Source organism: Amblyomma mixtum, chromosome 3, assembly GCF_055824585.1.
Source record: "Amblyomma mixtum isolate Tamu chromosome 3, ASM5582458v1, whole genome shotgun sequence".
NCBI lineage: Eukaryota > Metazoa > Arthropoda > Arachnida > Ixodida > Ixodidae > Amblyomma > Amblyomma mixtum.
In genome coordinates, this window is record NC_143014.1 from 271129876 (window position 1) to 271156588 (window position 26713).

At 45.2% G+C, this 26713-nt stretch overlaps 1 pseudogene; it reads right to left on the reverse strand.

The window, feature by feature from the left end:
* Positions 1-5781: 5781 nt before the first annotated feature.
* LOC149354742 (uncharacterized) lies at positions 5782-7525 on the reverse strand (annotated as a pseudogene).
* Positions 7526-26713: the final 19188 nt, after the last annotated feature.

Genomic DNA, 26713 nt, shown 5'->3' on the forward strand with positions numbered 1-26713 from the left:
GTTAATGAATGCTTTTGCTTACCATAATGCTTGTGCTGTCATTCCTGCATTATTGTTATTGCCCGCCACCACCCGTGTAAGCAGACGCAACTGCTTACACCCGTCAGTTGTTAATGAATGCTTTTGCTAACCATAATGCTTGTGCTGTCATTCCTGCATTATTGTTATTGCCCGCCACCACCCGTGTAAGCAGACGCAACTGCTTACACCCGCCAATTACTGAGTGAATACTTGTAGTTTATGGAATTTTACAGATGCTTCGTTTTAAGCATAACTGTGAATTTGTGTTTTTTGCGATGTCTCGTGCCCCTCGCTGTCAGTGCTGCACTAGGCTCATCAGTGACTGGTATATCCATGACACAAGTGTCGCCAGATTGTTATTGCTCGTGCCCCTAGATGTGCCTTAATCTCATCGCCTAGGTGAGGTGCACTTCACTGTGATGCCAGAGATTCCACTGGGTGGTGTAGCAGCAGTGTTTTCGCATGAGAAGGTGTCCAGCCAAGGAGGGGACTGTGCCAGGTGACATGGTAGACACGAAGTTGGGTCGACCTGAAAAATGCAAGACAAAGAAACAGCACAGCGAAACAAAATACGGGGAAGGTAAAAAAAGGGGGAGGGGGGAATAGAGGGAAAGAGTGCACAGAAAAGTGTGTTTCATGCCAGAAGAAAGGTAAAAAAGGAAGGGGTATTAGAAGTGATATCAGTGGGTATGCAGAAGGCAAAGATGAAAGAAATTAGAAGAAGTTGACATGGGAGTTCTGAATCAAGTGATACGACTACTGCTCCAAACAGACAAAAATTTAGAGGATGCTTAAGCTTCACCTTTAAGAGTGGAACGTGACAATGTCTTGTAGCACTGCCAGGGAGTCCAAGGAATGCCATCGCCCATTCTGTGTGACGCCTTGCCCATTGGACAAATCGAAAATTGGCATTTTGAGAAAAGGAAATGACACAGTAACAGTATCACTTGTCTTATAACTTGTATCGCTTCTCTTGCAGTAACAGTATCACCCGAACCATGCATGATACGCAGACCCCGATTATAGGCCACCATTTAGAATCCCTGCCGCGAACTAGGCGCTAACTTAACTGCTAAGTTTATGCTGCATGAAACACTGAATCATATGGCACCATCTGAAACATTCTGCGGCAAACACTTGGAATGATGTGAATTTTTCTGACACGCGGTGCTGACCACTACTACTATACTGATGGCTTTGCGACCAAACAAGCTGCATATGCTGTCGCATAAAAAGATGAAGGTTAGAGTCCAATGGATACATTCAAAGAATCCAGGACAGGAGCAGACATATGGCTGACCGGATAGCGCAATGCAGGTACTAGAAACTGGATTCACCACTGGCAGAAGCAGCAGACGCACAAGGCGAGGAGCAAAATTGCAGTTGTTCTCAGCTTAGCTCAATTTAAAGGCAGCAGTGGATTATTTAATGAGACTACTAAAAACACCAGCAGTAATTTTAAACATTAAGCAAAGAGCTGCGCACAATCATGACTTCCCCAAGCACTGTGCACAGGAGGACAGATACTACTGGCCACAACTATGCACCAAAATCTCAAACCAAGTCATGACCTACATGTCTGTCACGGATGTTGAATGCATGAAAGTTACCTGGACATTGCTAGAAAATCAATCGTGCACAAAACTTCCCTGGTAAAGTCCAAGGCAGAGGAGAGGAACGATTTGGGGAAGGGTGCTGTGGAGGACCGGAGGGAAGGTGGTGCACTTAACCTTCAAATCCTCTCATCCGGGTGGTAAGGAAAGCAAGTGCTGATGCGGGAATACTGTGTTAACCTGAAAAGAAATTTCAGAGACAAGCAGGAAAACAAAAAGCAGCGAAAGGGAACCAAAGGGAGATCAGGTTCAACGGAAAATTTTACTTAAGAGAATGCTTAGCTTAGCAGTGAGCTTAAACAACAGACAGAGACAAACAATTGTGAACAGTAGAATAAATCAGTACTTCATTAACTTAGAGCTTGGAGTTTTTCTTTAGCGCTACCTGAGCATGACTGGGAGCAGAAGAATACCCTGCCACCTAAATTTCCTATTAAGTCCTCTACACATTTCCTGTGAAAACTTTTCAGGCATAGACCACATTGGACATTTCCAGCCACTAGGCCAGTCAGTGGCTGCCTGCAGACGCAGTGCAAATTGTACACGAAAGTTCTTGACCGTACACGGACTGTTAAAGCATTATTTTCCGGGAAATCCTCTATGGCACCTTTCTTTAAACAGTTCAGTAAATGGCTCCGTAGCCTACCCTGATTGAGATTCACAGATGATGGGTCTTTGCCAGATGCTATGGAATACATATTAGCAATTGCAAACAAGCCACAGTCTAAAGTGAGGCCTTGGTTTTGTGCAGGTTTAGTGCAGATAGTCAATGTTGCAGATGACGGTTTTAATATGTGACAGATCTGTTTAACTGCATCAGGGGGAATATTTTGATCAAGGGAATCGTACACATATACTGTATTTAAGGGTGCACCTGCATTAGTGACAGTAAGCCAGTGATCTGGGTTAGAAATATGCAATATCTGAACAAATGGGCCTTTCACTTGAGAAAACAGTAGCCCTTGGCCCAGTAAAACGTCTTGAAACCCTCCTATGTGAGGAAATTTTTTGTGAATCAAATACTGGGCAACATTTATGACACTGTCTTTCAGTGAAGCGTGTCTTACAATATCATGTAGATCTCTGTCACATAGTGAGTAACTCTTATAAAGTCGCAACATATCAGCTTTAACAGAAGCCAGGGTTGTTCTATTATGCTGTGCTGAAAACACCCGCTTAGTGGCTTTCACTTTTTTAGGACGCCCTCTTCTGGCCTTAACTACAGGTACCACGAGCTTAGTGCTCCCAGAATTACTTCCTGGATTTATGGTGCTTGCTTGAACTGGCGGGCTTGTTTGATTTGCTAAGCCTTGCAAATTTATGCTAGTCTGACTATGCTGTGCATATGTCCCAGTGATCTGCCTTGCAATTGCCTTAATGGTCGAGATGTTTTCCCGTGCCTCTTTCTCGCTACCCATGGATACAATATTTGCTACAGTCTTAGCCACAGTTTCAAGTTCTTTATACGCCCAACAGAATATCTTTTGCGGAGTGTCCAGCTTAACACAAGGAGGTGCCTGAATGCTATTCGTTACTACCGAGTTGATGTTTGAAGCCATGCAGCTTTCGCCTAGAAAATGCTCCTTTCGCCATCTGTCGGGAATGCATGCTACATCGAACAATCCTCGTCCTGCAAATGAACGGGCCGCCATAATATGTGCACATGGCAAGCCATACTGGCTGTAGAAACTACACGTACAACTGCAAAGGTTTTGACTCACATTATAGTCCTTACTTCCTAAAGTCACAGAATACGAGTTAAGCAGCGAATTGACCTGGTAACCTGCAGTTTTAAACTTTTCGTACTGTTCTAGGATTTTATCTTTTGCCTCTGATGTGCAAGTATTCGACATTTCCAATTGAAATGAGTCTATGCAGTTAACATTGACGTTCATCTTCATTTCTTTCAGCTTAGCAAACTGTAGAGAGGTAGTGTCGCTGTTAACGTACTCTATCAACCCTTCCACAGCCTCCACTAAATGCATACCTGGACGAAGGAAACTTTTCAGCTTTTGATTATGGCTCTCAATTCGGTTGTTAGTATTATTTCCTAGGGTTGGAAGATTTTTTCTGTAAGCATGCACCCACATCTCTCTGCACGTGTCCCACTGCTGCATGTAATAGGAAAGGAATCCAGCAGGAGCTGCATTACGAAGAGAATTTAGCCTGTCAGAGTACTCCTGGTTGGTTTGAGAATAAACTAATGCTTTTACAAGCGGAATTAGTAACTTTCTTTGCCCCTTTGCCTTCTCATCAATGTTTCTGTGGAAGCAGTTAAGCACATGCCATGTGCATAGTAAAATTCTACTCTTTCGGAGAAGACTGCTTAGGATACGCAACTCATTCATGTCTTTATCTATCATCACCACCTTACAGGCTGCTACAATGAACGGATTAAAATCTATAAACTTTTCAAACATGCCCCGGATGATTCCAGCAGTTTCATTTTGTACAAATGCATAGCAGACACACCGCCCACGCCCACGACCATCTTCAATGAGGACTGAGTACAGAACATAACCTTCAATATTAACTTTATATGTCCCATCTACAAATATAATTTCAGGATATTTTTCAAGCATTTCACGCATTTCATTTGTTTGGAACAAGATAAACTGCAACTCATGGTTCTGATCTTTTTCATAATGAATGACCCAATTTGGATTTCTCTCAGTTAAGCTTTCTATCTGTTGAACTAACATTTGCCCGTGAGCTTCCTGGTTCCGAACTGGTACAGAGTACATTTTTTTGAAATTGTGCACATCTTTTGTAGTTACAGTTTTGCCTGTTTTCTGTTGGACCATTTTCTTGAACTCTTTTGGAGAAACTTTACATTTAACTAAATCAACGAGTTCAGCTTTTTCTGTACTGTTCAGAAGTCTTTGGCTTGGATAAAGATTGTAATGACCAAGGTCATGATTGTGCTCAGTTTTCAGCTGAGTAATTTTGTAGTGCAGAGATGGTGTCTTGCACAGAGCCAATGAAAGAAACACTTCACATCCAATACCATTGTATGACTGCTTCGGGCGCTTTCCAGTGGCGCGTATCCTAGCAGTACCACCATGAATGCACTGATAAGTAATCCTCAAAAACTCATACTCTTTAGATTCTGCATCGAATGGGTTTTTGTTAGACCTACTGACTTTAAGGACGTGCTTTCCCTCCTTACACCAGACATCTAAGCATTCCTTAAAGGTAGTAAAATTATCAAACGTGCCATTCAGACAAATCTTGCTGCCGCCCCCACCAGATAGTGTGTTTGCAGCCTCATTTGCGTGCACACGACCCACATTACCAGCTTTAAAAATGTTGCCACTACAGCCTAGCAGTGAAGGTTCGTGATGCCTGCACTGGGAATTGTTTGCTCCTCTCCCCCCTCCCTGTATAGAACACTCCGCTTTCTGGACATTTTGATTGCCTGAAGTGTTAGTTTGGTTATTCTTGCAGCTCAAAGCTGATGCTGCCTGACAGCGTCTGCGTCGCTTGGCAGCACTGGGTCGTGCAGTGCTCAAGGCACAACCTGCTGTGTCACCCTTGTGCACAGAAGTTTGAACCTTAGAGTGGATTGGGCCATCAAGGTTGCCAGCCTCTCTGCACGGCATCAAAGCAGCCAAACGACGCCTTCGCCGCTTAGCAGCACCCGACTGATGCTTGGTTAGTTTGGTTAGTTTGGTTAGTTTGCATGCTCCCTGGCCTTCTCTAGCTGTCGATGGTGAGCGGCTTTTGCAGCCAGTGACCTCTACAACAATGCCACAGAAGACAGCTGCAAAGTCTATTTTGCCAACCAGCTCACCACTGCTCTGGTGCTGGTTGACCACACAGCTATAACGAGCACTGCTGCACAGGTCACTAGCTTGCCCTTTATCGTCCACACCAATGGCTGCAACAGAAGGGGGCTCACAAGCACTCCTGTGTAAGTAATTCTGCACCTTCCTCGCTGCTACAGACAAAGGTGTGGCACGCTTCAAGGGCTTGGCAGCTGTCTTAGCAAGTACTTTGGCATCCCTGCCAGTGGCTGGGCTGTTACCTTTTCCTTGCCTACACAGTGCCGCAGCCTTCCGCTTCTTCCTGGAGGTGACAACCACCCACTCACTGTTGCGAGAATCGCAGACAGCCTTTGGCGCAGTTGCTTCACGAGCACTGACCACACCTTCCCCTGCGGAAGAGCACTCAACAGGGCTGCTCACATGCGGCACCTGTGAGGCTCCACCTGGTGCCTTGGCACAGGTGGTGCTTGCACCTCGATTAAGAATCATAGGCTTCGTAGCTGACACACAGCCTTGGAGCCTCCTCTCAGTCTTTCCCCAAGTGGGTACACCTGAGCCATGGGACACCGGGGAAGGCAGACTGTCCCAGGTACTCCAAACCTTGCAACCTTTGTGCCGGACACGGACACCGCCCACGAGCGCAAAGCCAGCTCCCCGAGGGGTAGTTGGGAGCAGGTCAGTACCATGCCTTAGCAAAGGAGTGCTGCTTGTTCCCTGGACAGAAGTGGGTGTTGTGGGTGGCTTGCTGACTGCTCCTGAAATAAAAGCAGGTGACCCTAGAGCAGGAAAGTGATAGTTACAAATCATGTTCTCTCTGGCTGGCTCAGCCCATTCAGCCCACGATGACGGTTTCCGACTTTCCTGGTAGCTCAGCTGAATGCACCGCCTCTCTGCGAGAGCAGCCAGGGTGGAGGCCTCCTGGTAGAGAAACTTCGCCAGGACCTGGTTGCCTCGCCGGCTCGGGTGCACACCATCGCGGCTGAGGTAGCTGCCCCAGCAGTCGACCAAGCCACCCAGGAAGTGAAAACCGCGCTCTCGGCACAGCTCCTGTAACGCAGCGTTTACTTCCTTGTACCGTTCGTTCATGCGGAGCAGCTGAGTGATCTGGCTTTCACCAGCCCTGTACTCGTTCTGCCCGCGTGGGAGAACGGCGGAAAAAGCTACCAGCGCCGAAGGTTTGCTCTCGACAATGCCGCAAGCTAACCGACGGTACTTCTCCATGTACGTGCTGACACTCTCAAGACAGTTGTTCGTGCCAACATGCACAATGAGAACATCGATGTCGCTTAGCTGAGTAGCTATTGCCGAGAGCAAATGTTCAATCTTTATTCCTCTGTGTGCACTGACGTCAACAGCGAGACCGCGACGCGATGGAAAATACTGGTCAAGGTATTTTACCATCGAATCGCCAGCCACCAAAATGCGACGCATGTTGGTCTGTGCCGCGCAACAGGTGAATAAAAGTAGAGAACTTCTATTCTAGAACTTGTAATTACTGAAACGCAACAATGACTTTCTCTGAAAGATCGCTTTAGTTAAAATAGACCCACAAGCAACTCAACACGTAAGCTGTACTATGTGTGCAATTCGCAAAGATTAACACAAACGCACAAAAACTATCGTCTCTATTATATAAGCTACTGCAACGATTACAAATGAGAGATTAAAACCTAAAACGCCTTGCAGCGCAGAGGCAAATATTAAGACAACAGTATTCTACAAAGCCTGTACACAAGTGCCTACAAATGAGCAAATTATTCAAAAAAAGAAAAAAAAACGAAAAATAAATAATTCAATATATGCTAAACCCTATTGACAGCAACAAGGAACGCTAAGATGCAATGGTTGCGCAAAGGAAAAAGGGATGATTTTGGCTTGCGTTCACGTCGTCGCACGAGGCAGTCGAGAACACCTCCAGAAGAAGCCTCCAGAAGAAACAGCACGAGCGAATGCAGACACCAGCAGACACCAGCAGCCACCTGCAGCTGTGTTGACTGAAGTGCCCCCTGTTGCAATTTTGAGAGAAGCGCAAAAATCAAAAAGCGCGCCACAATAACCGGAAATGCGCAACTCGTGACGTCACAAGAAAGTTATCACGTGGGTATGACGTACTTCCTTGCGTGTCAACAGCCATCTAGCCCCCCTACCTGGCTGGTGACACGCGCGTGTCTCCAGCCACTGCCAAACAAATAAATAACAAAAAACGTTATTTCATTCTCTTAACAAGTGTCATCAGTGGCCAATGATAAAGTTAATGCGAAAGTTCACAGGAATACTACAAATATCGTAGCCATTCTTTTTTCTCACAGCCTCCAGCAATCACTTGAGATCGATAGCGTGCCTCGCGACTGGAAAGTAGGAAAAATCGTCCCGGTGCACAAAATGGCTCTCCGTCGTCGAGTAAGAATTATCATCCAATTTATATCACTAGCGTTCCTTCTAAATTAATGGAGCACGTAATTTCCCCACAGATGATGAAATTTTTGCAGTCTGCCAACTTTTTCATCCTTGTAAACACGGATCCTGAAACTATCCTGCTCTACCCAACTGCCTTTATTTACTAACGATATCAGTTGTAGTATGGATATTAACGCACCTGTGAACGCACTTTTTCTTAAACTCTGAAAAAGCTTTCCATAAAGTTGACCATAACCGTCTCTAATCAAGCTGTCATGCCTAAACCCATTAGTATTTGACTGGCTGGAAAATTTTTTGACTAACCGCCAACAGTTTGCACGCGCTATTAACCTCGCATCTTGAATGTTCCCTGCAACATGCCACCACCGCCGCAAGGTACTGTTTTAGGACCTCTATTATTCTTAATCTACATTAACAACCTCCCAAATAATCCCGCTTCTACCATCCTTTTCTTCGCAGATGACTGCGTCATCAACTGGAGTATCACTAATGGTGGGACTCTTACCAACTGCAGTCTTACATAAAACCTGTAGAAAATTGGTGCGCTAATTGTCCAATGTCTTTCAAGGTTAATAAAACAACCATCTCATTTCATAATCGTCAGTCATACCCTACACCAAACTGCAGCATATGGTGCGCAGCAATATCCCACGCATCTACATATAAATATCTAGGAATCTGCCTCACGATCTCTCTTAGACCACCCATGTTATCAACGTAACCAATGAGGCTAACCGTGTTCTTGGTTGTGACTTGCGACTGGCTCCTCCTTCAGTAAAACCGACCGCCCTAAATTTAATTCTTGTCCGCCCTAAACTGCAATATTTATGAATGCTCTATCTTATCTGGGAACCTGAACAACTAATTAACCATGCCAAAGCCCTTGATTCTGTCCCAAGCCGCGCTGAAAGATTTGTATATTATGACTATAGACTGCCATACGAGCGTTACAGCACTGAAAACAACAGATAACCTTCTCAGGCTGGAATTCCGTCGGGAAATAGCTAGACTTTGCCTTTTCTACAAGTTCTATCATTCACCTCCGAGTCAATTCATTATCACCCCTGCACACCGCCTTTCACATCGCATCAGCCATCCGAAAGCCGTCCATCCTCCTCGAGCATCCACTTCTGCGCATCGGAAATCATTTTTCACCTAGACTGGAAGAGACTGGAACAACTTTCCCGCCAAAGCCATTGGCGGGATTGGCGAAGTGGGCCTTTGACGTGCTAAAAACTATGGGGACGCTTAAGTCTCCTTAAAGGGGTCGTGAAACGTTTTCCGAAAATTTTGAACGACGTGTGTATTTGGAATTCTGACCCTTCATTCTATAGTATACTTTGGTTCGTTTCATCGTCTGGGTTGATTGAATAGCGAAAAAAACTAAATTTCGGTTTCCCAGTGCGCGTCCCCCTCAACTCACAGAAAACGTCATTTTAAGAAGCCAATCAGAGGCTTCTGTCGTCAACACAACATGGCGGCTTAGCGAGGCCTCTTTAGCCATAGTTGACCGAGGTTACAGCACGCATATTGACTCGAATGTGGCACCGTCGTCTGCTCAGAATGGAGTCTGCTAGCTTTCAAGCTGACGCATGTGCGAAAACTTGGACGGCGCGCCGCACCAGTCGCCGCTTGCGAACTGCCGCCTACAGCAATCAGGGACACGGAGCGGCAAGCATATTTGCGCCACTTGACTCATGCCCGGCCCACATCCGGTGTAACACTTTGCCACCGCACACCAGCGCCTGCGCGCTGCTTGGCTACTGAAGTTCGCACCAGAAAAGACAAAATAGCGATGTTATCAGAAAGACTGCCGGCTGTACTCGGGCGGCCACAAAGCATGCCTGCCCACGTAGCGCGCTTTCGGCAACGGCGCTGGACGCGGGCGCGCCGGGCGACGAACTGCACTGCTCTCTGGCTGCCCTGGTCGTCGCTAGGCCTGTTTCGCACCGAAGCCGCGGTGGACAGCGCTTTGGAAGTAGCCTGGGTTATGATAAAATGCCTGCTTTTGGTATCGCTTTACTGTCAACAGCATCGTCTCACAACAAAACATGTGGTCATTGTTGCGGTGCGCTCGGCAGCGGAGCTATAGCGGACGCCAGGCGCGCAAGCCGGACCGCAACGGCCGGGCAGCGGCAATTGTGGCAAGAAATTTGCTCGTATTATAGTTGCTATAGCTCCGCTATAGCTCCGCTATAGCGGACTGCTTAACTGCTTAACAGCAACTCGGCATTGTACAGCGATCCTCAAAAATGATCTATTTTCCACACTTCTTGCTCCCAAAGTTTATTATTTACACGAAGAAAAATATTTAGCTCATTTTTATGACGCCAGCGGACGGGATCCAGGTTTGCCGGCCGGCCTGCAGCCTCGCTGTATTTCACATTCGCACCAGAAAAGACAAAACAGCGCCATGCTATCAGAAAGGCTGCCTGTTATATTCGAGTAGTAGCATGCCGAGATTTCGGCAACGACGCCGCCTGCGGACGCGCCGGGCGATGAAGCTGCGATCGAGGCTTGCCGGCGGCCCTGGTCGTCGCTGAGCCTACCTGGATTTGCATCGATACTATCGATACCGCAGCTGAGGGAGCTTCGCGACTGGTCAGCGCTGTAAAAGGTACTACATCTCGTCACCCTTTAACTGTGAACCTGTCCCATAATAAAATAAAGATATGCTCGATTTCCGCGACGCCAGCGGAGCTAGCAAATGCCAGCTATGCGAGCGGCGACCAGGCAGTAAATAAAGCGGTCATTGGATGAAATTTGCTTGTATCGCCGAATTGAATACTGCCAGCAACTCGGCATCAGCCAACGATCCTCAAAAATGATTCATTTTTAGCATTCATCTATTCCAGTGCTTGTTATGAGCGTGAAAAAAATAATACTAGCGTGTTTTTCTGACGCCGGCGGCCGGCATCCAGGCTGACAGGCCGGCCCCGAGAAACGCGTCCCCACGTCATTATGACGCTGGCGCTCTGCGCGCTCGCATTCTGCCCCTTGTCAGTGCGACGCGCCGCGTGCGGCCTGTCATTGACATCGGTTGGGCGCAGGCGGCGAGCTGCTGTCAGTCGTTGTTACGCCGCTCGCAACGGCACGTCGCGCGCCCGGCAAGTAGCAGTCATGCCGAGAGACCGCGACACCTCTGCCTGCGGGATCCCCGACCGTGAACCTCCGAACCCGGTCGTGGACTCGAGTCTTCATCTCTATCGCAAGGGGGGGGGGGGGGGGGGGGGGGGGGGGGGGGGGGGTTGACTCGCAGCCCCATCTGCAAATTATGCCTAACCCTCTTCACACTTCTGGAATATATTTTTCTGCAGCAAAGAACAGAAGCACGGAGCCGCTGCGCGCCGCGATAGCTGACTCGTTCGTATCGAGTTCATGTAAAGAGAGAGTCGTCGAGATGGGCTGGCCTTGTTCAGCTCGATTCTCTGACTCAAACCACCGCTGTCAAGGAACACCACCTAGATAGGTTCATGTAAGCAAGGCTATGTCGAGCTGCTGATACTGAAGCCAAGGAGGATGGAGAAGCAGAACCGAAACCGAAACTGGTCCCAGGTCAGTGATTGATGTATGACCACGCGCTGCAGTTTAACATAGTGCAATTACGCGTGCAAATAATTGGAAAACCTTTTTTCACTTTCTGAATTTCTCATAAAGCTATTATTTTAGGGCAAACGAAAGTTGAAGATATCTCTACGTTTCTGAAGATCTTAAAATGACGTAGTCGAGTAGTGTGTGTGCCAGCCGACGGCGGCGCATGGTCGTTTCATGAGCTCAAAAAGGCAGCGATTTCGAACGGGCTTTATTAAATGCAGACTCAATATTGAGTCGAAATATTTCGGAATTAGCATGTCTAATGTTTATGGAAGCAGTAAAAATTAAAATCGGGCAGCTTCATTTTCTTTTCACAACCCCTTTAAGAGAGGAATGCGATAGCATTAGATTTCACAATTGTCGCGGCTTCTGTTGCAACTTCTGTGTGCGTCTACGTAAGCTTATTTGCAATTTCCCTTCCATCATCCGCCATATTCGGGCTGCTAGCTCCAGTAGCAGCTATCCGCTATGGAGTGACTGGACCGATGTTAGCGTTATATCACATTTTCGTCTGATTATTGATGTCAACTTTCTATTCATTATCACCCCTGCACACCGCCTTTCACATCGCATCAGCCATCCGAAAGCCGTCCATCCTCCTCGAGCATCCACTTCTGCGCATCGGAAATCATTTTTCACCTAGACTGGAAGAGACTGGAACAACTTTCCCGCCAAAGCCATTGGCGGGATTGGCGAAGTGGGCCTTTGACGTGCTAAAAACTATGGGGACGCTTAAGTCTCCTTAAGAGAGGAATGCGATAGCATTAGATTTCACAATTGTCGCGGCTTCTGTTGCAACTTCTGTGTGCGTCTACGTAAGCTTATTTGCAATTTCCCTTCCATCATCCGCCATATTCGGGCTGCTAGCTCCAGTAGCAGCTATCCGCTATGGAGTGACTGGACCGATGTTAGCGTTATATCACATTTTCGTCTGATTATTGATGTCAACTTTCTATTTAGGTTGCCCACAATCTGGTAGGCCATTTGTGATGATGTCACAAGATTACGTGGCCCCTCTATACCAAACAACCAGCCTCGGTGGGCAAACTGGATGCAAGAAAGACGTACAGGCGCGGCGTTCGAAGTGCAATCACGCTTTCTCCATTGGTAATGAAGAAGCGTTGTTTGTATACAAGAAAGCCCACCAACCTCCTCTACCAGCATGCGCGCACCACTGCTGGAAAATTCAATTAGGTGATGCGTGAAAATTATTCGAAGACGTGCGTGCTCCGTTTACTTTTGTCCGCGCCTGTAGGTCTAAAATGAATAAGAGCACGCAGTTGAGGGTCCAAACGAGAGAGGGAGGGGGTCGCCCTAAGTGCCTACAGAATATTGCTTTGTAGCCGACCCCCTTTTTTTTTGGCAGCGTTCTTGCACACCTCGCCCCCCCCCCCCCCTTCTTCGTACAATGTCTATAAAAAAGTCTCGAGTCCGCCTCGTGAATGGTATGCATCTGTAAACTGCATTTTTGTGAACCTTGGCAAAATTCCGTCTAAATTGATCGGAACTGGTTGCAAGGTGCCGCCGCATGTACGACGAATATTTGCTTCCGAGGTAAACACATTCCGACACCCTGCGGTGCTAACCCTCTCAATAGCAATTTCACGTCTGCGCAATGTCGATTCATCTCAAGGGTAAACAGAAATTGACAATTTCCCACTTCTCTCTGCCTTTTTCTTTACCAACCATAGTTTGTAAGGTTGGACAGGCCTGAGCGTTGACTATAAATTGTATAGCTGTCTTTGTTATAGTTTTCTTATCATAGATGCAATACCATTTGATAAAAAAATATATTTTTTTCCGCGCTAGAGTTTCCAGGTTACACTCTAGACCAGGAGTGTTCCGACTACTACTAATATTACTATGCATCAACAGTGACGAAGTGATTGCACGCGCAAAAGACGAGGGCAGAAGGAAGGACACAAGAAAGGCACCGATCTCAACTATAAGGCTCATTGAAAAAAAAAACGCTAGAAATATATACATGGGACATAAACGTAAATAATTTGCTTTATATCACACCTTCCTTATTTTTGGCGTCCGCTTTCTCTTTTCGCTTACTTAGTAATTTGCGCTGTGCAATTATGTCGACAATTATCACTAACTCTCCCAAGTTTCCACTGTATCGAGGTTGTGCCTTTTGCGATGCGGGCGGGGCAGCATTATTTTTAAGGCGAAAGCCTTTAATGCCTCATCGTTGTAAGCAGGAGCTGTCGACAGAAATGTCACGCTTTTCAGTTGGTCGGAATGGTCGTGACGTCACAGTGCGCGAATTTCAAACGGGGCCAATTGTACTTGGGCTACTAACCATGCAACCAATTAAAGGGATCGTATAGTGATGCTCTAAGTAAGTTCGACTGAGTTTAGTTAATTGCTTACTTAACCAATTAGTCCAATTAACCTTTCTAGTCATACCAGAGAAATAAATAAAACCCAGTAAGAAATTGGCCGAGCTTGGGAATCGAACCCCGGTCTCCAGAGTGCGAGTCGAGCACGCTACCACTCCGCCATGCCCGCTCGACGGTTTGGAATGAACAAAGGTGCGTCTAGTGAATACGGTGTCTTCGTTCACTCCCATCTTCCTCCCTTCCCGTTACAGCGAGGTTTAGGTGTCCAGCGAGATATGAGAGACAGATGCATTTCCTTTCCTCAAAAACCAATTTACCGACGAGCAAGGCGTATTTGTCCGCGTTTCAGATTGGTCCAAATTGTCGTGACGTCACCATGCGCGAACTTTGACGGGTGTCCACCGAAATATGTGAGACAGTTACTGCGCAACTTCCTTTCCTCAAATACAATTTTCGACTAGTGTCTACTGAGATATGTCAGACAGTTAATGCGTAATTTCCTTTTCTCAAATACAATTTTCATTTTCTTCACTACGGCCCCTCTTTCTTCTTTCACTCACTCTTCCTCCCTTCCTGTACCGTGCGGCTCAGGTGTCCACCGAGACGACAGAGAATTACAGCCCATTTCCTTTCCTTAAAAAGCGTTGCGTTCAAAGGGCAACGCATCCCGCCGAACGGGTGGTGGCATTCCGTGGACTCCATGGCAGCGCTAAAACACGCTGTCGCGTTCCACTCCTAAAGGCGAAGCTTAAGCGTCATTAATTGGCAGTTAATTAATGCACCAACAAAATGTGAAGTGAACAATCGCGTAGCAGAATGCAGCACTCAGGCTTTCGCCTTTCACCACTTTAGCCGCTGAAGTTCCTCGTAATTTTTTTCCTTTTTCTTTGCTCCCACTAATATATGTCACGACATTGAAAACAGTAAAGTCTGTAGTCGGGTAAAACTCAAGAACGAAACGGCACATTCCCTCAAAGAAGGCCCTCCAGATAGTAACATCGACGGTACAGCTTTCTGTGGCTACTCAGCCAAGGCTAAACAAGAGAGGGAAGGAAACGGTCCTCTGTTCCCGTGCTGGGCATCCTTATCCGGAACAAAGATCACCCCTCCTCTGATGCCGTTGATGTAGGCGTCTTGATGTAGGCGCCCGGACTTGTAAACAACGGCGTAAGAGTACTCTTGCTGGCGCAATGCCCAACGACCAAGCCGGCCTGTGGGGTCCTTCAGCGAAGAAAGCCAGCAAAGAGCGTGGTGGTCCGTCACAACTGAGAAAAGGCGACCAAACAGGTAGTGTCGAAATTTAGCGACCGCCCAAACAAGGGCGAGGCACTCGCGCTCCGTTATGGAGTAATTGCGCTCGGCGGTGGAAAGAAGACGGCTGGCGTATGCAATGACACGGTCTTGACCTTGGTGACGTTGGGCGAGCACAGCGCCGATACCATATCCGCTGGCGTCTGTGCGAACTTCAGTTGGCAGTGACGGGTCGAAATGGGCCAATATAGGAGGGGTAGTGAGCAATTGGATTAAGGAAGAAAAGGCTTGGGTAGGGCCCCAGGTATAAGGGCTGTCTTTCTTAAGGAGGTCGATGAGGGGACGAGCGATGCCAGCAAAATTTTTGATGAAACGTCGGAAATAAGAGCACAGGCTTACAAAGCTGCACACGTCCCTGGACGATTGCGGAAGAGGGAAGTCTTTGACACCTTGAACTTTAGCAGGGTCCGGGCGGACACCCGAGGCATCGACCAGATGTCCAAGGATGGTCAGTTGGCGACGAGCGAATTGGCATTTCGACGAGTTGAGCTGCAGCCCGGCTTTACGGAAGACAGAAAGAATGCTCGTCAGTCGTTCGAGGTGCGTGGAAAATGAGGGCGAAAAAACCACGACGTCGTCTAGGTAACACAGGCATGTAACCCATTTAAATCCTCGAAGCAAGGAGTCCATCATTCTCTCGAAGGTAGCTGGCGCATTGCAGAGACCGAACGGCATAACTTTGAACTGATATAAGCCGTCTGGTGTGACGAATGCAGTCTTTTCACGGTCTTGGTCATCCACAGCAATTTGCCAATAGCCGGATCGAAGGTCGATGGAAGAGAAAAATTTGGCTCCGTGAAGGCAATCCAAAGCGTCGTCAATTCTGGGGAGAGGATACACGTCCTTTTTCGTGATGCGGTTAAGGTGCCGGTAATCAACACAAAAGCGCCAGCTCCCGTCTTTCTTTTTAACTAGTACAACTAGTTCGTAACAATATGTGCATTTATATTTTTGTTTGTAGATTTTGCAGCATTGAAGGAAATGAAAGAAATGAAGGAGCAAGTGCAATTCATAGCTGCTAGTGGGTCAAAGCATTTACCCTCAAGAGCAATGAAGAAGTACCTCTTGTGCCACAGGTCAGCAATGCATGTGAAAACTGAAGAAGGTAAGCGGCAGCCAAAGTTAGTGGGCAGTGTGAAGTGCAACAAGCACTGCGTTGCAACTGTGGCTGTCACACAAGAGGTGAGAAGGTAACTGCTGAGTACCAGGCTGAGCGTTATGGCCATGAGAAAAGTGTGAAGCATCAGCACTTGACATCCACTCAGAAGAATACCATAGCAGCAAAACTGAGCCTAGGATTCCCTTGTAAAAGGATTTTGCTGGTGCACACACAACTGGTCGAGATGAATGTGCTCCATACTTTGAACAGGCATGATGTTTACAATGTAAAGCGCAAGTTTCATATTGGAAATGAGGAGCAGAAAGACCGAGAGGAGAAGAAGCACTGTGCAGGTGTCACTATATCGAAATCTGCAGGGCATTAGCAAAGCACCTGATGGCGGCTGGCTTGTGGAGCCACAGTCTTTGCAACAACGTCACTACATATAGTTGCAAAGGGGAGCATAGCATGTGCAGGGTGCTGATGAGCTGTCAGGAATGCTACATTTGTATCCACAGTTTGCATTGTACATGCAGTGACTTCGGGAACAGCTTGAGTTTGTGCAAGCACATTCGTGTTGTTGCGCAGTGGGAACTAGAACAAAACTTGGGCTCTTAGGGCCCACATGATGAAGGTGAAGCCCTTCCCTCAACTTCTGCACAGAGTAGTTCATTTCCACAGGAGGAGCGTCAGGCACTTCGTGTTAGCATTCAGGCTAATTCTATCCCTCACCCACAAAATTCTGACATGGAAGGCATTTGCACCCTGGCTGCAGCTCTTCTACAAGACATCATGAACAAAGAGGACTTGGTTGATCCATCAGTAGTACAATTAATGGAAAACAAAGCTCACGAAGCTAGGCAAGTTGGAAAGTAACTTCCAGACAAGCAGCCATCACTACTGAAGTCCACTACGAGTAACAAAAACCTGGAGAAGCAGCCAGATTATTGGCCCAGAAAGCACTGCACCCCTGCATCTGCTGCATCTGCACGCTTTCCAGCACCTATGGTTTTGCAGCAGGACTACTGAAAACAAATGGTTCGCAATGAAGTGGAATCATACTGCCACTAAGAATGAATTTTGGTGTTGTACAGGGTATACAGTTCAGTGTCATCATAACATTCGTGTAATTATCAGGCTTGGTGCAGGAAATGTAATTTCGGCTTACATCACGCCTCGTTTTACTGGGAATTACATCGGAGAGGAAAATGTATCCTGAGGTTTTTTTGAGATATTTGCAGTCAAGAAGTGAGTGCACAAAAGTAGTTCAGATCAAAGCACAAGACCATGTTATGTGAGTAAAACTGTGTATCTTATTTTTTAACCATTGTCTGCTGAATCTGGCAGTAAACAAAGTTCTCTTTGCTACTTTGTTATGATGACGTTTAATTGTAATTTTAATTCAGAGTTGGAAATAATTCTCTTGCTGCAGTCAAGTCAGTATATGAAAGCGTGAGAGCAGTGGCCCTTGCAGTTGTATATAGTTAAATTCGTACAGTGCTGCCATAGCGCAGCCAGGATGATGTGTGTTACTGAGGCACCTCCAGATTTTCTGTATGGGCAGCCTGTGTATTCTTGTGCAGCATAAAATGATGATGCTGTGAATTTTAACAGGAATAGTTCATGTTGTGTATTATTCCACTAGTCAGCACCAGGTCCACCCATTACTGCAACATGTAACTTCGCTGCGTAAATGAGCGCTGTGCTCTGGTACCAAGTAGCATGGATGGTGCATGGGTAAGGTGCCACCATTGCTTCCCATGTGGTCTGGCTGGGTAATAAAGTGTTGTGCAGCATAAAACAATAATGACAGTGATATCCTTTATGCTGTGTACCTTAAACCAAGTGTTCTGCAGCACAAAATAGTATGTTGTTGCTGATTATGCATAGCGGTGGTCTGTTCAGGACACTGGTGTGCTATGTGTTGCTAAATCTAGTCATCTGCAGGGATTCAGATGAGTGGCTTCAGTGTTAGCTACCATTATAGTATTTGTGTTCAGTAAGGCGTCTAAAATACTTGTTCGCTGCACTGGTGTGCTTTTGTTTTCAGCAGGCACTACAAATGCCGCAGCATAGTGCTGCATCTGGCTGTGCCAGGTTTCTTTTTTCCCTCGGCAGAGCCTGGCTGCTAGAGAGCATGTCTCCCAGGTGACGGATAGAGGGGCTTCTACCAAACAAGGCAACTTCAAAGTCAGTGCATCAGTGATCACATGAGCAAGAAATGCTGTTCATGGAATGAGAGCTTAAAAGCGGCTCAAATACAAAACCAAACTGACTTTGCTAAACTTTTGTTTGGTAGGAGTGGTGCTTGCACCCGTGGACCAATAGGTGCTTCAGAGATGATGATCTACCACTTTGTCATCATTACACGCCATAAACGTGGCAGCATTTAAGCAGCTATGTCATTTAAACATATTTAGGCATCACTTACTTTCAATATATTATGTGCCGCAAGCTTTATTATGTAGTTCTTTTTGTCATGTACCTTTTTGGTTTGGGTTAGGATGACCCTAACCATGGCCCCCACCCAAAGTGACCTTCACCCCACTATAGAAGAAAGACCAAGCAGTGGCAAAGTGGCCTGTGAAAGTGCGTACGTTTTCCGGGGTGAGGTGATTGCGGGAAAAGAGAGTGTCCACGAGAGTCAACTTTTTTGGTCGCAAGATTGTCCCCAACGACGGCCACCAACCAAAGCTACCTGCACCCTACTGCAACAGGAAGCCCAAGCAGTTGCAGAGTTAAGTGCGAAAGTGTGCCACTGCCAAGCGCTCCCGGGACTACAAGATGGCGGTAACGCCACATCTCCCTCGACAACCCGCTTGCTGTTCCAGAAGAGCGACTGCGTTTGAGGACCGCTGTGTTATTTGAATGAACTGTCACTGCACTGCAGTCATTGTATGCATCCTTTTCAATTTCTATTCATTGCGAACTTTTTGGCTCATCCTAATTATTATTTGTCATCCTTAATTGTAATCACCTGTATGTGTGTAATCTGCATGTGCTTCAGTGGCGGATTGTAAACACATGTATATAGTGCTCTCTGTCATTCTTAGCTGTAATCACTTTTATGTGTAATCTCTATCTACTCCAGCGGCAGACTGTGTTCTGCTAGTAGCTATCGCGTGGTATTCTTTGATTAATGTAGTGCAGTTTTTGATTTGGCTGCGTGCGTGTTTTCCTGAAAATATATTTGTTGTTCTCACCTGAATTTGTGCTTGTGTCCCATTCATAATGCGCCAAATTCCGCCCCCTTTTGCCTCAGTTTGGCAAGGTGCTTCACATTTCTGCTGAGCTGTGAGAGCACAGATGCATGGTATGAACACAGGCCAACATGTTCACAAATGCCTTCATTCTGCCCCAGAGTGGATATCTGTTTAATGGTGATTGGCTGTGAGCGGAAGGTTTGCTGTGCACTTTTGTGGCAACTGTACGTGTTTAGTTGGAAGGAAAGGATGAGTCAGTGCAGAAAGTACTTGAATTGAAAGTAATGGGCATGCTTCAGTCCAGTTTGATCGGCAGAAGCATAGGATTTGACGAATTATACAACAGTGTGTGCCTTCCACTCCATTTCACTTGCCTATTTGGCTGCTTGGCACTGTCACCATTGCCTGAATTTTGCACTGCCAGTTCTACAAGGATTGCTGCTCCTTTTTGTGTACCTTGCATGGTTCAAGGCCCATTGTGTGCAGTGTTATTATGATTTTTAGACCAAAGGGTCCATTGATTCATAATTTGAATAACAGGCAGAGCAGTCCCAGACAATGCTATATAAGTATGGTGTCTGGTACCAAAGTCGAATGCTTTCATAGGATTTAATCCAGTTGTCGCTTTTAGAAACTTGCTCGTTGGAAACTGGCAGTGTAGAATATTTGGGCATTTGCAGATGCACTAAATCATGCAGTGTTCCATAGCAGACCTGTAAGGACCAATTCACCCATTTGAAAGAGCCCCATCTCACTCTACATGCATCAAAACATTAGTTTTTTGAAAGTGGCCAGAGGCTAAGTTGTTATATCTTGTAGCTGCCATGAAGGTTAAAGAGTTTCATTTGGAAGTCATGTATACCTGGTCACTCTTCAATATACCACCCTCAAGAAATCACGAAGTAGAATGCTTTTAATAGGATTTAACCGATTGTCTGTGCGTACGTTTTCCGGGGTGAGGCGATTGCGGGAAAAGAGAGTGTCCACGAGAATCAACTTTTCTGGACGCAAGATTGACCCCAATGACGGCCACCAACCAAAGTTACCTGCACCCTACTCCAACAGGAAGCTCAAGCAGTGGCAGAGTTAAGTGCAAAAGTGTGCCACTGCCAAGCGCTCCTGGGACTACAAGATGGCGGTGACGCCACATCTCCCTCAACAACCCGCTTGACTGCCTTTGAGGACCGCTGTGTAATTTGTCACTGCACCACGGTCATTGTATGCATCTTTTTTAATTTCTATTCAATGCAAACTTTTTGGTTCATTTTAATTATTAATTGCCTTCCTTGATTGTAATCACCTGTATATGTGTAATCTGCATGTGCTTTAGTGGTGGACTTTAAACACATGTATACAGTGCATAGTATTGTTTGATTAATGCAGTGCAGTTTTTGATTTGCCTGCGTGTGTTTTTCTGAAAATATATTTATTGTTCTTACCTGAATTTGTGGTTGTGTCCCATTCATAATGCACCAAATTCTGCCCCCTTTTGCATCAGGTTGGCAAGGCGCTTCGCATTTCTACTGAGCTGTGAGAGCACACATGCATGGTATCAACACAGGCCAGCATGTTCACAAATGCCTTCATTCTGCCTCAGACCCGTGGTTGTGAGTTGATAAGTGTTTAATGGTGATTGGCTGTGAATGGAAGGTTTGCTGAGCACTTTTGTGGCAACTGTATGAGTTTAGTCGGAAGGAAAGGATGAGTCACTGCAGAGAGTACTTGAATTGAAAGTAATGGGCATGCTTCAGTCCAGTTTGATCAGTAGAAGCATAGGATTTGAAGAATTATACAACAGCGTGCCTTCCAATTAATTTCACTTGCCTATTTGGCTGCTTGGCACTGTTATGATTGCCAGAATTTTGCACTGCAATTCTGCAAGGATTGCTGCTCCTTTTTGTGCACCTTGCATGGTTCAAGGCCCATTCTGTGCAGTGTTATTATGGTTTTTAGACCAAAAGGCCCTTGATTCATAATTTGGATAACAGGCGCAGTACAGTCCCAGACAATGCTATATAAGTATAGTGTCTGTTCCCCAAATAGAATGCTTTAACAGGATTTAATCCAGTTGTCTCCTTTAGAAACTTGCTCGTTGGAAACTGGCAGTGTAGAATATTTGGGCATTTGCAGATGCACTAAATCATGCAGTGTTCCATAGCAGACCTGTGAGGACCCATTCACGCATTAGAAAGAGCCTCATCTCACTGTACATATGTCAAAACGTTTTTTTTTTCAAGGTGGCCAGAGGCTAAGTTGCTATATCTTGTGGCTGCCATGGAGGTTAAAGAATTTCATTTGGAAGTCATGTATACCTGGTCACTCTTCAATATACCACCCTCAAGCAAATCACGAAGTAGAATGCCTTTAATAGGATTTAACCGATTGTCTCCCTTAGAAACCTGCTCGCAAAAACAGCCATGATATAGCTGGGCACCTACCGATGCACTCTGCAGGGATCAACAGGAGCAGCTGCATCCATTGTTACACGGGAAACATCTGAGGACCAAATGAGGTGTTGTGTTTTTCTCTATTCCTTCCTGGTTTGAGACTAGCCCTCAGCAAGCACTTCAGGAATTGAGAGCAAATAAATAAGCAAAATTACAGTAAATAATGCACAGATACATGAAAGGCAGATAAGCAACCATAAAATAGGGGATTTTGTTCAAGTCTACAAGTCTCTCTCTTTTAATGTAGACAGATTTTTCTGTGCCAATGTTGAAGAAAGCGGTCAGAAGACAGGGTCTAGCCTCGTATCTCTTGAACGAAGAGAAAACCTGGAATCTCCATCGTCTTGTAATGAACCGCAATTGCACCCTTTAAAGGGAGAGTGACTTGGCTTTCGGAGCTGAAATTCACTTTGTCATGGAGCGATGACATTTGGCATGCTTTTTGGGAAGTTCACTAACAAAATGAATTCAAATTCGCACTCATATATGCCAACCAGTTTTGATATTAATAATTTTTATGTGCTTCACTACTGTCCAAATTTGCAGAAAGCCTGGGATGACCACAAAACATGGCACGAGCCTGAGTCGCTCTTAAATTTTAGCCAAAAGAATGGTTCATGTGGTTACATTCTCCAAATATTCTTATGAGCCCAAGTTTTTTCTATGCAACACATTATATCCATGCTTTCACAGTGTGCTCATTACAGTTGTGCCAAGTTGACAGGGTGAAAAAGTGCAAAAGTTAATTCACAAATATAAGACCATCAGCGCATTAAGAATGTATCACAAAGCAGCGGAACAAACTGCTTCAAAATCCATCCTATGCTTTCAGCAAGCGGGCAGTCAGGTGAAAAGAAAAATTTGAAAAAACCTGGCATTTTCACAATTTCTTCATAATCAGGTATCAAAGGAATCTCTCTCTAAAGTCCTAAAGACCCCGGAAAGCCCAGCCCATACACAGGCAGGGCTTCACAGCATCATCTGTCTCCAGAAAATCAGCCTAAGAGGACAAGGGGTCCATCTCCATAGCTCAGAGAGTACCATTTCAAAAGCATCTCGTAGGGTGTGAGTAATAAGACACCTTGCCTTGAAATGTGTGCAGGTAGTTTCATTGTGAAACTGATGCCATTCATGTGGTATTGTTTTCAAGTGCTTGAAGTTTCCTTTTGTACTGACTAAATGTATGTGCAGTATCTGCAATTCACTCTGAACTGTCAATTATTAGACCAAACTTTCACGAGATGCATGCTCAAATAATTTTTTTTTCACGTCTTTCACATCCCCTTTAATGGACCTAATGGTTTGCTGTCCTAAGACATAAAAAACTTGGCTGCTCAGCTAGCAGCTATCACTGATCTGGGGACACCCAGCAACAGTAGCCGCTCCCCCCTTTCTCTGGGATGAAGGAAAAGTGTCAAGGTGTCTTGGATGCATTGCCCATTGATGACAAGTACGAGCATGTGTTGGAAGTGTGTGTGCCATTGCATGTGGCAGTATCTGCATGACTGCATTCAATGCTGCATTAATTGCGAGCATTCGGTGTTGCAATTTAGCAAATGTGTGTGAAAAATTTGTACGCAATTTTTATGCTATTTGTTAAGTGCTGAGTTGGGTTTGAATTGTAGACGTGTTTCCTTGCTATGTTTTGGGTATTGCTCTTTGTCTGCAGTGTTGTTGCTTTCCCTTTACCCAAGGGAGAGTAAATATTGTATAGTTGGTTTCAGTTTATGGTTTAGTGGCTTGTCCAGTGTCCCTGTTGTGTATACATGTAACTGGATGTCATGTGTCATGTCATGACAATCAGGCTAACTACATGCACCCACTGCACGGCAGCAGCCTCTCCCGTATCTTTCCAACTGACTCGATTTCACGCAAACTGTGGCCACCCCATCCCCACGTTTTGTGATCTCATCTGCCCATCCAACTTTCTGCCATCCCCTGCTACACTTGCCTTCTACCCGAGTCCAGTCAGTTGCCCTTAGTGACCGTTGGATATCTTGCCTTTGCATTACATGGTCTCCCCATGCCTATTCCTTCTTGATTCTGACTAGAATGTCATTAACTCACGCTTGTTCCCAGATTAACTCTACTTACTTCGCAGCATTGCACCTATAATTTTCTTTTTCATACCTTCCTGCATTGTCCTCAGTTCAAGTTAAATCCCTTTTCATTACCCTCCAAGTTTTTGCTCTACAGGTGAGTACTGTTACGATACAGCTGTTATATACTCTTCTCCGAGAGCACGCCTAATGCACTCCATTCTACTCTTATTCTTCCTAGTTATTTCATTCTCATGATGAGGGTCTGCAGTCATTATCTGCCCTAAGTACACATATTCCCTACCACTTCCAGCACCTTGCTATGAAATGTAAACTGCTGTTTCCTTCCAAGACTGTTAAACATTACTTAGGTTTTCAGCATATTAACTTTTAGACCCACTGTTCTGCTTTGCCTATCTACACCATTGATGATGCTTAGCAATTCAGCCAATTAATGACCTTAGCAAGGCAATGTCATCAGCGAATCACAGAATACTAAGATATCGTCCATCAATTTATTTTAACAAAGTTCCTAGAAGGCTTCGAGCAATGCTCTGTTGAAACGAACTGCACACTCTTCAAGAATAAGGTTACTGAGCTTATCAATCATTTTATTCCTATCCGAAATATCTCGTATAATCCAAAGGCACCATAGTATAACTCATACATTAGGCGCTTATCTAACCAGAAGAAGCGCTTATACCGGCTTGGTAACACCTCATGTAGTCAGTTTCATTGGTCTTTATATTGTACTGCAAACGACGCTTATATTTCAGCAGTTAAAAATGCTAAAAAATGTTTCTTGCAAAGACTTTACCTGATATATTGGCAGATAATCCTAAAAAGTTCTGGAAAGTTATCAACCCCATACACTGCTCTAAAATTATTTTAACAAGCGCTAATGACGAACCTGTTCCTGACGATGAATGCTCAATTGTATTAAATGATGTCTTCTCCAGCTACTTCACAAAATCCCTGCCAAACGACTTACCTTATTGTTGCGCCCATAATTATCTGCCAATGTATCCTGTTATAGTCAACCCGGATGGAATCGCCAAAATCATTGACGGCCTGAAATAATTTTCAGCCGCCGGCATCGACTGCATTAACTCAAAATATCTGAAAAGCACCAAGATATATTCCTCCATTATTCCTTCTAAATTATTTCAGCAGTCTCTAGAAAATAGCACGATGCCGGCAGACTGGAAGATAGGGAAGGTGATTCCAGTACATAAATCTGGAAACAAGCACTCACCTTACAACTACCGGCCTATTTCAATCACCAGCATCCCCTGTAAGATCCTAGAACATGTTCTTTTTTCACATATAGCAAATTTCTTAGAGTCAAACTCGTTTTTTCATCATGCACAACACGGTTTTCGTAACTCATATTCATGCGAAACGCAACTTGTTCTCTTTACTCATAAATTACATGCAATTCTTCATCATCGTTCCACTGCAGATTGCATATTTTTAGATTTCGCCAAGGCTTTTGATAAAGTTTGTCACCGGCTTTTGCTACTAAAACTGCGCATGATAGGGCTTGATACTGACGTACTAAAATGGCTTGAGTGCTTTTTAACGGACCGTCAGCAGTTTGTAGCAACTAATGGGACTAACTCACATTTACACCCCGTTCTTTCTGGCGTTCCTCAAGGTACCGTGCTTGGGCCCTTAATCTTCTTAATATTCATTAATGACCTGCCTGATTCTGTTACATCATCAATTCACTTATTTGCAGACGACTGCATCCTTTTCCGTGAAATAATAACCGATGATGACGTACGCGCATTTCAAACTGACATTAACAACATCTCCTCTTGGTGCAAAGCATGGCAAATGACGCTAAACGTTAACAAGTGTAAATTTCTGCGCATATCAAGGTCATCTAACAACTCACCTACGTATCACCTTAACAATGTAGCTCTCGAATCAGTAGCGTCGTACAAGTACCTAGGCATTCATATCGCTTCTAACCTTAGCTGGAACAGTCATGTCGAATTCATTGTCAACAAAGCTAACCGCATGCTAGGCTACTGAAAACGGAACTTTCGCTCGGCCCCTTCTAGTACCAAGCTTCTCTTTTACAAAACGTTAGTTCGTTCGCAAGTTGAATACGCATCGTCAATTTGGGACTCGGGCACTACTGATCTCATTAACCAGCTAGAAATGATTCAAAATAATCCAGCTCGTTTCATCTTCTCTAATTATCACCGCACCGCTAGTGTATCCTGAATGAAGTCTAATCTCAATCTGCTACCCCTTACATCTCGTCGAAAACATGCACGGTTATGCCTCTTTCATAAGATATTTTACCATGATGACTTACACGGTAAATTGCTCATTCCGCCTTCATATGTATCATCACGCATTGACCACGTTTACAAGGTTGGCATAAATTCATGCAACACTAAATGTTTCTCCGATTCATTCATACCCCGCACATCTAAAGACTGGAACCGCCTTCCCTCTTCCGTTGCAACAATCAATAAATTTTGGTTATTTCAGTCTGTCGTGCGCAATATAGACCATGACAGTTTTACTTAACATTGTATAAAACCTACCTCTCTTCCTGTGTGTTCATATATTATTTAATTTCACCACTGTGTACACTCAAACGTTATCGTGAATTTCATTGTGTTATATTAAGTGTTATGGGACTTTGTTTAGATCATTTTGTAACCAACCTCAACTGTCACTTACAGTGTTACTTGTATGTTCTTATTGCTGTGCATGTTTTTTGTTTGTTTATTGATTACAACCCACTCCCCTCTGTAATGTTTACACCCTGAGGGTAATAATAAATACAATTGTTTTCCCTGAATGTTCCTATTTCAGGTATCACAATAATTC